Here is a 16,633-nt window from a genome sequence, read left to right as displayed (position 1 = left end):
TCTGGAGTCATTTCGTTGCACGAGGGTTTTTAAGTGTTCTGGAGTCATTTCGTTGCAAGCGGGTTTTTAAGTGTTCTGGAGTCATTTCTTTGCAAGCGGGTTTTTAAGTACTCTGGAGTCATTTCGTTGCAAGCGGGTTTTTAAGTGCTCTGGAGTCATTTCGTTGCAAGCGGGTGTTTAAGTGCTCTGGAGTCATTTCGTTGCAAGCAGGTTTTTAAGTGCTCTGGAGTCATTTCGTTGCAAGCGGGTTTTTCAGTGCTCTGGAGTCATTTCGTTGCAAGCCGGTTTTTAAGTGCTCTGGAGTCATTTCGTTGCAAGCGGGTTTTTAAGTGCTCTGGAGTCATTTCGTTGCAAGCGGGTTTTTAAGTGCTCTGGAGTCATTTCGTTGCAAGCGGGTTTTTAAGTGCTCTGGAGTCATTTCGTTGCAAGCGGGTTTTTAAGTGCTCTGGAGTCATTTCGTTGCAAGCGGGTTTTTAAGTGCTCTGGAGTCATTTCGTTGCAAGCGGGTTTTTAAGTGCTCTGGAGTCATTTCGTTGCAAGCGGGTTTTTAAGTGCTCTGGAGTCATTTCGTTGCAAGCGGGTTTTTAAGTGCTCTGGAGTCATTTCGTTGCAAGCGGGTGTTTAAGTGCTCTGGAGTCATTTCGTTGCAAGCGGGTTTTTAAGTGCTCTGGAGTCATTTCGTTGCAAGCGGGTTTTTAAGTGCTCTGGAGTCATTTCGTTGCAAGCGGGTTTTTAAGTGCTCTGGAGTCATTTCGTTGCAAGCGGGTTTTTAAGTGCTCTGGAGTCATTTCGTTGCAAGCGGGTTTTTAAGTGCTCTGGAGTCATTTCGTTGCAAGCGGGTTTTTAAGTGCTCTGGAGTCATTTCGTTGCAAGCGGGTTTTTAAGTGCTCTGGAGTCATTTCGTTGCAAGCGGGTTTTTAAGTGCTCTGCAGGCATTTCGTTGTAAGCGGGTTTTTAAGTGCTCTGGAGTCATTTCGTTGCAAGCGGGTTTTTACGTGCTCTGGAGTCATTTCATTGCAAGCGGGTTTTTACATACTTCTCAGACATTTCAGTGGAAGCGGGTTTTTTAAGTGCTCTGGAGTCATTTCGTTGCAAGCGGGTTTTTAAGTACTCTGGAGTCATTTCGTTGCAAGCGGGTTTTTAAGTGCTCTGGAGTCATTTCGTTGCAAGCGGGTTTTTAAGTTCTCTGAGGTCATTTCGTTGCAAGCGGGTGTTTAAGTGCTCTGGAGTCATTTCGTTGCAAGCGGGTTTTTAAGTGCTCTGGAGTCATTTCGTTGCAAGCGGGTTTTTAAGTGCTCTGGAGTCATTTCGTTGCAAGCGGGTTTTTAAGTGCTCTGGACTCATTTCGTTGCAAGCGGGTTTTTAAGTGCTCTGGAGTCATTTCGTTGCAAGCGGGTTTTTAAGTGCTCTGGACTCATTTCGTTGCAAGCGGGTTTTTAAGTGTTCTGGAGTCATTTCGTTGCAAGCGGGTTTTTAAGTGCTCTGGAGTCATTTCGTTGCAAGCGGGTTTTTAAGTGCTCTGAAGGCATTTCGTTGTAAGCGGGTTTTTAAGTGCTCTGGAGTCATTTCTTTGCAAGCGGGTTTTTAAGTGTTCCTGAGTCATTTCGTTGCAAGCAGGTTTTTAAGTGCTCTGGAGTCATTTCGTTGCAAGCGGGTTTTTAATTGCTCTGGAGTCATTTCGTTGCAAACGGGTTTTTAAGTGTTCTGGAGTCATTTTGTTGCAAGCGTGTTTTTAAGTGCTCTGGAGTCATTTCGTTGCAAGCGGGTTTTTAAGTGTTCTGGAGTCATTTCGTTGCAAGCGGGTTTTTAAGTGCTCTGGAGTCATTTCGTTGCAAGCGGGTTTTTACATACTTCTCAGACATTTCAGTGGAAGCGGGTTTTTTAAGTGCTCTGGAGTCATTTCGTTGCAAGCGGGTTTTTAAGTGCTCTGGAGTCATTTCGTTGCAAGCGGGTTTTTAAGTTCTCTGAGGTCATTTCATTGCAAGCGGGTGTTTAAGTGCTCTGGAGTCATTTCGTTGCAAGCGGGTTTTTAAGTGCTCTGGAGTCATTTCGTTGCAAGCGGGTTTTTAAGTGTTCTGGAGTCATTTCGTTGCAAGCCGGTTTTTAAGTGCTCTGGAGTCATTTCGTTGCAAGCGGGTTTTTAAGTGCTCTGGAGTCATTTCGTTGCAAGCGGGTTTTTAAGTGCTCTGGAGTCATTTCGTTGCAAGCGGGTTTTTAAGTTCTCTGGAGTCATTTCGTTGCAAGCGGGTTTTTACGTGCTCTGGAGTCATTTCGTTGCAAGCGGGTTTTTAAGTGTTCTGGAGTCATTTCGTTGCAAGCGGGTTTTTAAGTGCTCTGGAGTCATTTCGTTGCAAGCAGGTTTTTAAGTACTCTGGAGTCATTTCGTTGCAAGCGGGTTTTTACATACTTCTCAGACATTTCACTGGAAGCGGGTTTTTTAAGTGCTCTGGAGTCATTTCGTTGCAAGCGGGTTTTTAAGTACTCTGGAGTCATTTCGTTGCAAGCGGGTTTTTAAGTGCTCTGGAGTCATTTCGTTGCAAGCGGGTTTTTAAGTGCTCTGGAGTCATTTCGTTGCAAGCGGGTGTTTAAGTGCTCTGGAGTCATTTCGTTGCAAGCGGGTTTTTAAGTGCTCTGGAGTCATTTCGTTGCAAGCGGGTTTTTAAGTGCTCTGGAGTCATTTCGTTGCAAGCGGGTTTTTAAGTGCTCTGGAGTCATTTCGTTGCAAGCGGGTTTTTAAGTGCTCTGGAGTCATTTCGTTGGAAGCGGGTTTTTAAGTGCTCTGGAGTCATTTCGTTGCAAGCGGGTTTTTAAGTGCTCTGGAGTCATTTCGTTGCAAGCGGGTTTTTAAGTGCTCTGGAGTCATTTCGTTGCAAGCGGGTTTTTACGTGCTCTGGAGTCATTTCATTGCAAGCGGGTTTTTACATACTTCTCAGACATTTCACTGGAAGTGGGTTTTTTAAGTGCTCTGGAGTCATTTTGTTGCAAGCGCGTTTTTAAGTACTCTGGAGTCATTTCGTTGCAAGCGGGTTTTTAAGTGCTCTGGAGTCATTTCGTTGCAAGCGGGTGTTTAAGTGCTCTGGAGTCATTTCGTTGCAAGCGGGTTTTTAAGTGCTCTGGAGTCATTTCGTTGCAAGCGGGTTTTTAAGTGTTCCTGAGTCATTTCGTTGCAAGCAAGTTTTTAAGTGCTCTGGAGTCATTTCGTTGCAAGCGGGTTTTTAATTGCTCTGGAGTCATTTCGTTGCAAACGGGTTTTTAAGTGTTCTGGAGTCATTTCGTTGCAAGCGTCTTTTTAAGTGCTCTGGAGTCATTTCGTTGCAAGCGGGTTTTTAAGTGTTCTGGAGTCATTTCGTTGCAAGCGGGTTTTTAAGTGCTCTGGAGTCATTTCGTTGCAAGCGGGTTTTTAAGTGCTCTGGAGTCATTTCGTTGCAAGCGGGTTTTTAAGTGTTCTGGAGTCATTTCGTTGCAAGCCGGTTTTTAAGTGCTCTGGAGTCATTTCGTTGCAAGCGGGTTTTTAAGTGCTCTGGAGTCATTTCGTTGCAAGCGGGTTTTTAAGTGCTCTGGAGTCATTTCGTTGCAAGCGGGTTTTTAAGTGCTCTGGAGTCATTTCGTTGCAAGCGGGTTTTTAAGTACTCTGGAGTCATTTCGTTGCAAGCGGGTTTTTAAGTGCTCTGAAGGCATTTCGTTGTAAGCGGGTTTTTAAGTGCTCTGGAGTCATTTCGTTGCAAGCGGGTTTTTACGTGCTCTGGAGTCATTTCATTGCAAGCGGGTTTTTACATACTTCTCAGACATTTCAGTGGAAGCGGGTTTTTTAAGTGCTCTGGAGTCATTTCGTTGCAAGCGGGTTTTTAAGTACTCTGGAGTCATTTCGTTGCAAGCGGGTTTTTAAGTGCTCTGGAGTCATTTCGTTGCAAGCGGGTTTTTAAGTTCTCTGAGGTCATTTCGTTGCAAGCGGGTGTTTAAGTGCTCTGGAGTCATTTCGTTGCAAGCGGGTTTTTAAGTGCTCTGGAGTCATTTCGTTGCAAGCGGGTTTTTAAGTGCTCTGGAGTCATTTCGTTGCAAGCGGGTTTTTAAGTGCTCTGGACTCATTTCGTTGCAAGCGGGTTTTTAAGTGCTCTGGAGTCATTTCGTTGCAAGCGGGTTTTTAAGTGCTCTGGACTCATTTCCTTGCAAGCGGGTTTTTAAGTGTTCTGGAGTCATTTCGTTGCAAGCGGGTTTTTAAGTGCTCTGGAGTCATTTCGTTGCAAGCGGGTTTTTAAGTGCTCTGAAGGCATTTCGTTGTAAGCGGGTTTTTAAGTGCTTTGGAGTCATTTCGTTGCAAGCGGGTTTTTAAGTGTTCCTGAGTCATTTCGTTGCAAGCAGGTTTTTAAGTGCTCTGGAGTCATTTCGTTGCAAGCGGGTTTTTAATTGCTCTGGAGTCATTTCGTTGCAAACGGGTTTTTAAGTGTTCTGGAGTCATTTCGTTGCAAGCGTGTTTTTAAGTGCTCTGGAGTCATTTCGTTGCAAGCGGGTTTTTAAGTGTTCTGGAGTCATTTCGTTGCAAGCGGGTTTTTAAGTGCTCTGGAGTCATTTCGTTGCAAGCGGGTTTTTAAGTGCTCTGGAGTCATTTCGTTGCAAGCGGGTTTTTAAGTGTTCTGGAGTCATTTCGTTGCAAGCCGGTTTTTAAGTGCTCTGGAGTCATTTCGTTGCAAGCGGGTTTTTAAGTGCTCTGGAGTCATTTCGTTGCAAGCGGGTTTTTAAGTGCTCTGGAGTCATTTCGTTGCAAGCGGGTTTTTAAGTGCTCTGAAGGCATTTCGTTGTAAGCGGGTTTTTCAGTGTTCTGGAGTCATTTCGTTGCAAGCGGGTTTTTACGTGCTCTGGAGTCATTTCATTGCAAGCGGGTTTTTACATACTTCTCAGACATTTCACTGGAAGCGGGTTTTTTAAGTGCTCTGGAGTCATTTCGTTGCAAGCGGGTTTTTAAGTACTCTGGAGTCATTTCGTTGCAAGCGCGTTTTTAAGTGCTCTGGAGTCATTTCCTTGCAAGCGGGTTTTTAAGTGCTCTGGAGTCATTTCGTTGCAAGCGGGTGTTTAAGTGCTCTGGAGTCATTTCGTTGCAAGCGGGTTTTTAAGTGATCTGGAGTAATTTCGTTGCAAGCGGGTTTTTAAGTGTTCTGGACTCATTTCGTTGCAAGCGGGTTTTTAAGTGCTCTGGAGTCATTTCGTTGCAAGCGGGTTTTTACGTGCTCTGGAGTCATTTCATTGCAAGCGGGTTTTTACATACTTCTCAGACATTTCACTGGAAGTGGGTTTTTTAAGTGCTCTGGAGTCATTTTGTTGCAAGCGCGTTTTTAAGTACTCTGGAGTCATTTCGTTGCAAGCGGGTTTTTAAGTGCTCTGGAGTCATTTCGTTGCAAGCGGGTTTTTAAGTGCTCTGGAGTCATTTCGTTGCAAGCGGGTTTTTAAGTGCTCTGGAGTCATTTCGTTGCAAACGGGTTTTTAAGTGTTCTGGAGTCATTTCGTTGCAAGCGGGTTTTTAAGTGCTCTGGAGTCATTTCGTTGCAAGCGGGTTTTTAAGTACTCTGGAGTCATTTCGTTGCAAGCGGGTTTTTAAGTGCTCTGGAGTCATTTCGTTGCAAGCGGGTTTTTAAGTGCTCTGAAGGCATTTCGTTGCAAGCGGGTTTTTAAGTGCTCTGGAGTCATTTCGTTGCAAGCGGGTTTTTAAGTGTTCTGGAGTCATTTCGTTGCAAGCGGGTTTTTAAGTGCTCTGGAGTCATTTCGTTGCAAGCGGGTTTTTAAGTGCTCTGGAGTCATTTCGTTGCAAGCGGGTTTTTAAGTGTTCTGGAGTCATTTCGTTGCAAGCGGGTTTTTAAGTGCTCTGGAGTCATTTCGTTGCAAGCGGGTTTTTAAGTGCTCTGGAGTCATTTCGTTGCACGCGGGTTTTTAAGTGTTCTGGAGTCATTTCGTTGCAAGCGGGTTTTTAAGTGCTCTGGAGTCATTTCGTTGTAAGCGTGTTTTTAAGTGCTCTGGAGTCATTTCGTTGCAAGCGGGTTTTTAAGTGTTCTGGAGTCATTTCGTTGCAAGCGGGTTTTTAATTGCTCTGGAGTCATTTCGTTGCAAGCGGGTTTTTAAGTTCTCTGGAGTCATTTCGTTGCAAGCGGGTTTTTAAGTTCTCTGGAGTCATTTCGTTGCAAGCGGGTTTTTACGTGCTCTGGAGTCATTTCGTTGCAAGCGGGTTTTTAAGTGTTCTGGAGTCATTTCGTTGCAAGCGGGTTTTTAAGTGCACTGGAGTCATTTCGTTGCAAGCAGGTTTTTAAGTACTCTGGAGTCATTTCGTTGCAAGCGGGTTTTTACATACTTCTCAGACATTTCACTGGAAGCGGGTTTTTTAAGTGCTCTGGAGTCATTTCGTTGCAAGCGGGTTTTTAAGTACTCTGGAGTCATTTCGTTGCAAGCGGGTTTTTAAGTGCTCTGGAGTCATTTCGTTGCAAGCGGGTTTTTAAGTGCTCTGGAGTCATTTCGTTGCAAGCGGGTGTTTAAGTGCTCTGGAGTCATTTCGTTGCAAGCGGGTTTTTAAGTGCTCTGGAGTCATTTCGTTGCAAGCGGGTGTTTAAGTGCTCTGGAGTCATTTCGTTGCAAGCGGGTTTTTAAGTGCTCTGGAGTCATTTCGTTGCAAGCGGGTTTTTAAGTGCTCTGGAGTCATTTCGTTGCAAGCGGGTTTTTAAGTGCTCTGGAGTCATTTCGTTGCAAGCGGGTTTTTAAGTTCTCTGGAGTCATTTCGTTGCAAGCGGGTTTTTAAGTGCTCTGGAGTCATTTCGTTGCAAGAGGGTTTTTAAGTGTTCTGGAGTCATTTCGTTGCAAGCGGGTTTTTAAGTGTTCTGGAGTCATTTCTTTGCAAGCGGGTTTTTAAGTACTCTGGAGTCATTTTGTTGCAAGCGGGTTTTTAAGTGCTCTGGAGTCATTTCGTTGCAAGCGGGTTTTTAAGTGCTCTGAAGGCATTTCGTTGTAAGCGGGTTTTTAAGTGCTCTGGAGTCATTTCGTTGCAAGCGGGTTTTTAAGTGTTCTGGAGTCATTTCGTTGCAAGCAGGTTTTTAAGTGCTCTGGAGTCATTTCGTTGCAAGCGGGTTTTTAATTGCTCTGGAGTCATTTCGTTGCAAGCGGGTTTTTAAGTGTTCTGGAGTCATTTCGGTGCAAGCGGGTTTTTAAGTGATCTGGAGTCATTTCGTTGCAAGCGGGTTTTTAAGTGTTCTGGACTCATTTCGTTGCAAGCGGGTTTTTAAGTGCTCTGGAGTCATTTCGTTGCAAGCGGGTTTTTACGTGCTCTGGAGTCATTTCATTGCAAGCGGGTTTTTACATACTTCTCAGACATTTCACTGGAAGTGGGTTTTTTAAGTGCTCTGGAGTCATTTTGTTGCAAGCGCGTTTTTAAATACTCTGGAGTCATTTCGTTGCAAGCGGGTTTTTAAGTGCTCTGGAGTCATTTCGTTGCAAGCGGGTTTTTAAGTGCTCTGGAGTCATTTCGTTGCAAGCGGGTTTTTAAGTGCTCTGGAGTCATTTCGTTGCAAACGGGTTTTTAAGTGTTCTGGAGTCATTTCGTTGCAAGCGGGTTTTTAAGTGCTCTGGAGTCATTTCGTTGCAAGCGGGTTTTTAAGTACTCTGGAGTCATTTCGTTGCAAGCGGGTTTTTAAGTGCTCTGGAGTCATTTCGTTGCAAGCGGGTTTTTAAGTGCTCTGAAGGCATTTCGTTGCAAGCGGGTTTTTAAGTGCTCTGGAGTCATTTCGTTGCAAGCGGGTTTTTAAGTGCTCTGGAGTCATTTCGTTGCAAGCGGGTTTTTAAGTGCTCTGGAGTCATTTCGTTGCAAGCGGGTTTTTAAGTGCTCTGGAGTCATTTCGTTGCAAGCGGGTTTTTAAGTGCTCTGGAGTCATTTCGTTGCAAGCGGGTTTTTAAGTGCTCTGGAGTCATTTCGTTGCAAGCGGGTTTTTAAGTGCTCTGGAGTCATTTCGTTGCAAGCGGGTTTTTAAGTGTTCTGGAGTCATTTCGTTGCAAGCGGCTTTTTAAGTGCTCTGGAGTCATTTCGTTGTAAGCGTGTTTTTAAGTGCTCTGGAGTCATTTCGTTGCAAGCGGGTTTTTAAGTGTTCTGGAGTCATTTCGTTGCAAGCGGGTTTTTAAGTGCTCTGGAGTCATTTCGTTGTAAGCGTGTTTTTAAGTGCTCTGGAGTCATTTCGTTGCAAGCGGGTTTTTAAGTGTTCTGGAGTCATTTCGTTGCAAGCGGGTTTTTAAGTGCTCTGGAGTCATTTCGTTGCAAGCGGGTTTTTAATTGCTCTGGAGTCATTTCGTTGCAAGCGGGTTTTTAAGTGTTCTGGAGTCATTTCGTTGCAAGCGGGTTTTTAAGTGCTCTGGAGTCATTTCGTTGCAAGCAGGTTTTTAAGTACTCTGGAGTCATTTCGTTGCAAGCGGGTTTTTACATACTTCTCAGACATTTCACTGGAAGCGGGTTTTTTAAGTGCTCTGGAGTCATTTCGTTGCAAGCGGGTTTTTAAGTACTCTGGAGTCATTTCGTTGCAAGCGGGTTTTTAAGTGCTCTGGAGTCATTTCGTTGCAAGCGGGTTTTTAAGTGCTCTGGAGTCATTTCGTTGCAAGCGGGTGTTTAAGTGCTCTGGAGTCATTTCGTTGCAAGCGGGTTTTTAAGTGCTCTGGAGTCATTTCGTTGCAAGCGGGTTTTTAAGTGCTCTGGAGTCATTTCGTTGCAAGCGGGTTTTTAAGTGCTCTGGAGTCATTTCGTTGCAAGCGGGTTTTTAAGTGCTCTGGAGTCATTTCGTTGCAAGCGGGTTTTTAAGTGCTCTGGAGTCATTTCGTTGCAAGCGGGTTTTTAAGTTCTCTGGAGTCATTTCGTTGCAAGCGGGTTTTTAAGTGCTCTGGAGTCATTTCGTTGCAAGAGGGTTTTTAAGTGTTCTGGAGTCATTTCGTTGCAAGCGGGTTTTTAAGTGTTCTGGAGTCATTTCTTTGCAAGCGGGTTTTTAAGTACTCTGGAGTCATTTTGTTGCAAGCGGGTTTTTAAGTGCTCTGGAGTCATTTCGTTGCAAGCGGGTTTTTAAGTGCTCTGAAGGCATTTCGTTGTAAGCGGGTTTTTAAGTGCTCTGGAGTCATTTCGTTGCAAGCGGGTTTTTAAGTGTTCTGGAGTCATTTCGTTGCAAGCAGGTTTTTAAGTGCTCTGGAGTCATTTCGTTGCAAGCGGGTTTTTAATTGCTCTGGAGTCATTTCGTTGCAAGCGGGTTTTTAAGTGTTCTGGAGTCATTTCGGTGCAAGCGGGTTTTTAAGTACTCTGGAGTCATTTCGTTGCAAGCGGGTTTTTAAGTGCTCTGGAGTCATTTCGTTGCAAGCGGGTTTTTAAGTGTTCTGGAGTCATTTCGTTGCAAGCGGGTTTTTAAGTGCTCTGGAGTCTTTTCGTTGCAAGCGGGTTTTTAAGTGCTCTGGAGTCATTTCGTTGCAAGCGGGTTTTTAAGTGCTCTGGAGTCATTTCGTTGCAAGCGGGTTTTTAAGTGCTCTGGAGTCATTTCGTTGCAAGCGGGTGTTTAAGTGCTCTGGAGTCATTTCGTTGCAAGCGGGTTTTTAATTGCTCTGGAGTCATTTCGTTGCAAGCGGGTTTTTAAGTGTTCTGGAGTCATTTCGTTGCAAGCGGGTTTTTACGTGCTCTGGAGTCATTTCATTGCAAGCGGGTTTTTACATACTTCTCAGACATTTCACTGGAAGTGGGTTTTTTAAGTGCTCTGGAGTCATTTTGTTGCAAGCGCGTTTTTAAATACTCTGGAGTCATTTCGTTGCAAGCGGGTTTTTAAGTGCTCTGGAGTCATTTCGTTGCAAGCGGGTTTTTAAGTGCTCTGGAGTCATTTCGTTGCAAGCGGGTTTTTAAGTGCTCTGGAGTCATTTCGTTGCAAACGGGTTTTTAAGTGTTCTGGAGTCATTTCGTTGCAAGCGGGTTTTTAAGTGCTATGGAGTCATTTCGTTGCAAGCGGGTTTTTAAGTACTCTGGAGTCATTTCGTTGCAAGCGGGTTTTTAAGTGCTCTGGAGTCATTTCGTTGCAAGCGGGTTTTTAAGTGCTCTGAAGGCATTTCGTTGCAAGCGGGTTTTTAAGTGCTCTGGAGTCATTTCGTTGCAAGCGGGTTTTTAAGTGCTCTGGAGTCATTTCGTTGCAAGCGGGTTTTTAAGTGCTCTGGAGTCATTTCGTTGCAAGCGGGTTTTTAAGTGCTCTGGAGTCATTTCGTTGCAAGCGGGTTTTTAAGTGTTCTGGAGTCATTTCGTTGCAAGCGGGTTTTTAAGTGCTCTGGAGTCATTTCGTTGCAAGCGGGTTTTTAAGTGCTCTGGAGTCATTTCGTTGCAAGCGGGTTTTTAAGTGTTCTGGAGTCATTTCGTTGCAAGCGGGTTTTTAAGTGCTCTGGAGTCATTTCGTTGCAAGCGTGTTTTTAAGTGCTCTGGAGTCATTTCGTTGCAAGCGGGTTTTTAAGTGTTCTGGAGTCATTTCGTTGCAAGCGGGTTTTTAAGTGCTCTGGAGTCATTTCGTTGCAAGCGGGTTTTTAATTGCTCTGGAGTCATTTCGTTGCAAGCGGGTTTTTAAGTGTTCTGGACTCATTTCGTTGCAAGCGGGTTTTTAAGTTCTCTGGAGTCATTTCGTTGCAAGCGGGTTTTTACGTGCTCTGGAGTCATTTCGTTGCAAGCGGGTTTTTAAGTGTTCTGGAGTCATTTCGTTGCAAGCGGGTTTTTAAGTGCTCTGGAGTCATTTCGTTGCAAGCAGGTTTTTAAGTACTCTGGAGTCATTTCGTTGCAAGCGGGTTTTTACATACTTCTCAGACATTTCACTGGAAGCGGGTTTTTTAAGTGCTCTGGAGTCATTTCGTTGCAAGCGGGTTTTTAAGTACTCTGGAGTCATTTCGTTGCAAGCGGGTTTTTAAGTGCTCTGGAGTCATTTCGTTGCAAGCGGGTTTTTAAGTGCTCTGGAGTCATTTCGTTGCAAGCGGGTGTTTAAGTGCTCTGGAGTCATTTCGTTGCAAGCGGGTTTTTAAGTGCTCTGGAGTCATTTCGTTGCAAGCGGGTTTTTAAGTGCTCTGGAGTCATTTCGTTGCAAGCGGGTTTTTAAGTGCTCTGGAGTCATTTCGTTGCAAGCGGGTTTTTAAGTGCTCTGGAGTCATTTCGTTGCAAGCGGGTTTTTAAGTGCTCTGGAGTCATTTCGTTGCAAGCGGGTTTTTAAGTGTTCTGGAGTCATTTCGTTGCAAGCGGGTTTTTACGTGCTCTGGAGTCATTTCATTGCAAGCGGGTTTTTACATACTTCTCAGACATTTCACTGGAAGTGGGTTTTTTAAGTGCTCTGGAGTCATTTTGTTGCAAGCGCGTTTTTAAATACTCTGGAGTCATTTCGTTGCAAGCGGGTTTTTAAGTGCTCTGGAGTCATTTCGTTGCAAGCGGGTTTTTAAGTGCTCTGGAGTCATTTCGTTGCAAGCGGGTTTTTAAGTGCTCTGGAGTCATTTCGTTGCAAACGGGTTTTTAAGTGTTCTGGAGTCATTTCTTTGCAAGCGGGTTTTTAAGTGCTCTGGAGTCATTTCGTTGCAAGCGGGTTTTTAAGTACTCTGGAGTCATTTCGTTGCAAGCGGGTTTTTAAGTGCTCTGGAGTCATTTCGTTGCAAGCGGGTTTTTAAGTGCTCTGAAGGCATTTCGTTGCAAGCGGGTTTTTAAGTGCTCTGGAGTCATTTCGTTGCAAGCGGGTTTTTAAGTGCTCTGGAGTCATTTCGTTGCAAGCGGGTTTTTAAGTGCTCTGGAGTCATTTCGTTGCAAGCGGGTTTTTAAGTGCTCTGGAGTCATTTCGTTGCAAGCGGGTTTTTAAGTGTTCTGGAGTCATTTCGTTGCAAGCGGGTTTTTAAGTGCTCTGGAGTCATTTCGTTGCAAGCGGGTTTTTAAGTGCTCTGGAGTCATTTCGTTGCAAGCGGGTTTTTAAGTGTTCTGGAGTCATTTCGTTGCAAGCGGGTTTTTAAGTGCTCTGGAGTCATTTCGTTGTAAGCGTGTTTTTAAGTGCTCTGGAGTCATTTCGTTGCAAGCGGGTTTTTAAGTGTTCTGGAGTCATTTCGTTGCAAGCGGGTTTTTAAGTGCTCTGGAGTCATTTCGTTGCAAGCGGGTTTTTAATTGCTCTGGAGTCATTTCGTTGCAAGCGGGTTTTTAAGTGTTCTGGAGTCATTTCGTTGCAAGCGGGTTTTTAAGTTCTCTGGAGTCATTTCGTTGCAAGCGGGTTTTTACGTGCTCTGGAGTCATTTCGTTGCAAGCGGGTTTTTAAGTGCTCTGGAGTCATTTCGTTGCAAGCGGGTTTTTAAGTGCTCTGGAGTCATTTCGTTGCAAGCAGGTTTTTAAGTACTCTGGAGTCATTTCGTTGCAAGCGGGTTTTTACATACTTCTCAGACATTTCACTGGAAGCGGGTTTTTTAAGTGCTCTGGAGTCATTTCGTTGCAAGCGGGTTTTTAAGTACTCTGGAGTCATTTCGTTGCAAGCGGGTTTTTAAGTGCTCTGGAGTCATTTCGTTGCAAGCGGGTTTTTAAGTGCTCTGGAGTCATTTCGTTGCAAGCGGGTGTTTAAGTGCTCTGGAGTCATTTCGTTGCAAGCGGGTTTTTAAGTGCTCTGGAGTCATTTCGTTGCAAGCGGGTTTTTAAGTGCTCTGGAGTCATTTCGTTGCAAGCGGGTTTTTAAGTGCTCTGGAGTCATTTCGTTGCAAGCGGGTTTTTAAGTGCTCTGGAGTCATTTCGTTGCAAGCGGGTTTTTAAGTGCTCTGGAGTCATTTCGTTGCAAGCGGGTTTTTAAGTTCTCTGGAGTCATTTCGTTGCAAGCGGGTTTTTAAGTGCTCTGGAGTCATTTCGTTGCAAGAGGGTTTTTAAATGTTCTGGAGTCATTTCGTTGCAAGCGGGTTTTTAAGTGTTCTGGAGTCATTTCTTTGCAAGCGGGTTTTTAAGTACTCTGGAGTCATTTTGTTGCAAGCGGGTTTTTAAGTGCTCTGTAGTCATTTCGTTGCAAGCGGGTTTTTAAGTGCTCTGAAGGCATTTCGTTGTAAGCGGGTTTTTAAGTGCTCTGGAGTCATTTCGTTGCAAGCGGGTTTTTAAGTGTTCTGGAGTCATTTCGTTGCAAGCAGGTTTTTAAGTGCTCTGGAGTCATTTCGTTGCAAGCGGGTTTTTAATTGCTCTGGAGTCATTTCGTTGCAAGCGGGTTTTTAAGTGTTCTGGAGTCATTTCGGTGCAAGCGGGTTTTTAAGTACTCTGGAGTCATTTCGTTGCAAGCGGGTTTTTAAGTGCTCTGGAGTCATTTCGTTGCAAGCGGGTTTTTAAGTGTTCTGGAGTCATTTCGTTGCAAGCGGGTTTTTCAGTGCTCTGGAGTCATTTCGTTGCAAGCGGGTTTTTAAGTGCTCTGGAGTCATTTCGTTGCAAGCGGGTTTTTAAGTGCTCTGGAGTCATTTCGTTGCAAGCGGGTTTTTAAGTGCTCTGGAGTCATTTCGTTGCAAGCGGGTGTTTAAGTGCTCTGGAGTCATTTCGTTGCAAGCGGGTTTTTAAGTGCTCTGGAGTCATTTCGTTGCAAGCGGGTTTTTAAGTGCTCTGGAGTCATTTCGTTGCAAGCGGGTTTTTAAGTGCTCTGGAGTCATTTCGTTGCAAGCGGGTTTTTAAGTGCTCTGGAGTCATTTCGTTGCAAGCGGGTTTTTAAGTGCTCTGGAGTCATTTCGTTGCAAGCGGGTTTTTAAGTGCTCTGGAGTCATTTCGTTGCAAGCGGGTTTTTAAGTTCTCTGGAGTCATTTCGTTGCAAGCGGGTTTTTAAGTGCTCTGGAGTCATTTCGTTGCAAGAGGGTTTTTAAGTGTTCTGGAGTCATTTCGTTGCAAGCGGGTTTTTAAGTGTTCTGGAGTCATTTCTTTGCAAGCGGGTTTTTAAGTACTCTGGAGTCATTTCGTTGCAAGCGGGTTTTTAAGTGCTCTGGAGTCATTTCGTTGCAAGCGGGTTTTTAAGTGCTCTGAAGGCATTTCGTTGTAAGCGGGTTTTTAAGTGCTCTGGAGTCATTTCGTTGCAAGCGGGTTTTTAAGTGTTCTGGAGTCATTTCGTTGCAAGCAGGTTTTTAAGTGCTCTGGAGTCATTTCGTTGTAAGCGGGTTTTTAATTGCTCTGGAGTCATTTCGTTGCAAGAGGGTTTTTAAGTGTTCTGGAGTCATTTCGGTGCAAGCGGGTTTTTAAGTACTCTGGAGTCATTTCGTTGCAAGCGGGTTTTTAAGTGCTCTGGAGTCATTTCGTTGCAAGCGGGTTTTTAAGTGTTCTGGAGTCATTTCGTTGCAAGCGGGTTTTTAAGTGCTCTGAAGTCATTTCGTTGCAAGCGGGTTTTTAAGTGCTCTGGAGTCATTTCGTTGCAAGCGGGTTTTTAAGTGCTCTGGAGTCATTTCGTTGCAAGCGGGTTTTTAAGTGCTCTGGAGTCATTTCGTTGCAAGCGGGTTTATAAGTGCTCTGGAGTCATTTCGTTGCAAGCGGGTTTTTAAGTGCTCTGGAGTCATTTCGTTGCAAGCGGGTTTTTAAGTGCTCTGGAGTCATTTCGTTGCAAGCGGGTTTTTAAGTGCTCTGGAGTCATTTCGTTGCAAGCGGGTTTTTAAGTGCTCTGGAGTCATTTCTTTGCAAGCGGGTTTTTAAGTGCTCTGGAGTCATTTCGTTGCAAGCGGGTTTTTAATTGCTCTTCAGTCATTTCGTTGCAAGCGGGTTTTTAAGTGTCTCTGGAGTCATTTCGTTGCAAGCGGGTTTTTAAGTGCTCTGGAGTCATTTCGTTGCAAGCGGGTTTTTAAGTGCTCTGGAGTCATTTCGTTGCAAGCGGGTTTTTAAGTGTTCTGGAGTCATTTCGGTGCAAGCGGGTTTTTAAGTACTCTGGAGTCATTTCGTTGCAAGCGGGTTTTTAAGTGCTCTGGAGTCATTTCGTTGCAAGCGGGTTTTTAAGTGTTCTGGAGTCATTTCGTTGCAAGCGGGTTTTTAAGTGCTCTGGAGTCATTTCGTTGCAAGCGGGTTTTTAAGTGCTCTGGAGTCATTTCGTTGCAAGCGGGTTTTTAAGTGCTCTGGAGTCATTTCGTTGCAAGCGGGTTTTTAAGTGCTCTGGAGTCATTTCGTTGCAAGCGGGTGTTTAAGTACTCTGGAGTCATTTCGTTGCAAGCGGGTTTTTAAGTGCTCTGGAGTCATTTCGTTGCAAGCGGGTTTTTAAGTGCTCTGGAGTCATTTCGTTGCAAGCGGGTTTTTAAGTGCTCTGGAGTCATTTCGTTGCAAGCGGGTTTTTAAGTGCTCTGGAGTCATTTCGTTGCAAGCGGGTTTTTAAGTGCTCTGGAGTCATTTCGTTGCAAGCGGGTTTTTAAGTGCTCTGGAGTCATTTCGTTGCAAGCGGGTTTTTAAGTGCTCTGGAGTCATTTCGTTGCAAGCGGGTTTTTAAGTGCTCTGGAGTCATTTCGTTGCAAGCGGGTTTTTAAGTGCTCTGGAGTCATTTCGTTGCAAGCGGGTTTTTAAGTGCTCTGGAGTCATTTCGTTGCAAGCGGGTTTTTAAGTGCTCTGGAGTCATTTCGTTGCAAGCGGGTTTTTAAGTTCTCTGGAGTCATTTCGTTGCAGGCGGGTTTTTAAGTGCTCTGGAGTCATTTCGTTGCAAGAGGGTTTTTAAGTGTTCTGGAGTCATTTCGGTGCAAGCGGGTTTTTAAGTACTCTGGAGTCATTTCGTTGCAAGCGGGTTGTTAAGTGCTCTGGAGTCATTTCGTTGCAAGCGGGTTTTTAAGTGTTCTGGAGTCATTTCGTTGCAAGCGGGTTTTTAAGTGCTCTGGAGTCATTTCGTTGCAAGAGGGTTTTTAAGTGTTCTGGAGTCATTTCGTTGCAAGCGGGTTTTTAAGTGTTCTGGAGTCATTTCTTTGCAAGCGGGTTTTTAAGTACTCTGGAGTCATTTTGTTGCAAGCGGGTTTTTAAGTGCTCTGGAGTCATTTCGTTGCAAGCGGGTTTTTAAGTGCTCTGAAGGCATTTCGTTGTAAGCGGGTTTTTAAGTGCTCTGGAGTCATTTCGTTGCAAGCGGGTTTTTAAGTGTTCTGGAGTCATTTCGTTGCAAGCAGGTTTTTAAGTGCTCTGGAGTCATTTCGTTGCAAGCGGGTTTTTAATTGCTCTGGATTCATTTCGTTGCAAGCGGGTTTTTAAGTGTTCTGGAGTCATTTCGGTGCAAGCGGGTTTTTAAGTACTCTGGAGTCATTTCGTTGCAAGCGGGTTTTTAAGTGCTCTGGAGTCATTTCGTTGCAAGCGGGTTTTTAAGTGTTCTGGAGTCATTTCGTTGCAAGCGGGTTTTTAAGTGCTCTGGAGTCATTTCGTTGCAAGCGGGTTTTTAAGTGCTCTGGAGTCATTTCGTTGCAAGCGGGTTTTTAAGTGCTCTGGAGTCATTTCGTTGCAAGCGGGTTTTTAAGTGCTCTGGAGTCATTTCGTTGCAAGCGGGTGTTTAAGTGCTCTGGAGTCATTTCGTTGCAAGCGGGTTTTTAAGTGCTCTGGAGTCATTTCGTTGCAAGCGGGTTTTTAAGTGCTCTGGAGTCATTTCGTTGCAAGCGGGTTTTTAAGTGCTCTGGAGTCATTTCGTTGCAAGCGGGTTTTTAAGTGCTCTGG

This window comes from Meriones unguiculatus, chromosome 20 (assembly GCF_030254825.1).
Source record: "Meriones unguiculatus strain TT.TT164.6M chromosome 20, Bangor_MerUng_6.1, whole genome shotgun sequence".
NCBI lineage: Eukaryota > Metazoa > Chordata > Mammalia > Rodentia > Muridae > Meriones > Meriones unguiculatus.
The sequence above is the reverse complement of the archived record's forward strand: the minus strand, read 5'-3'. Positions refer to the sequence as shown.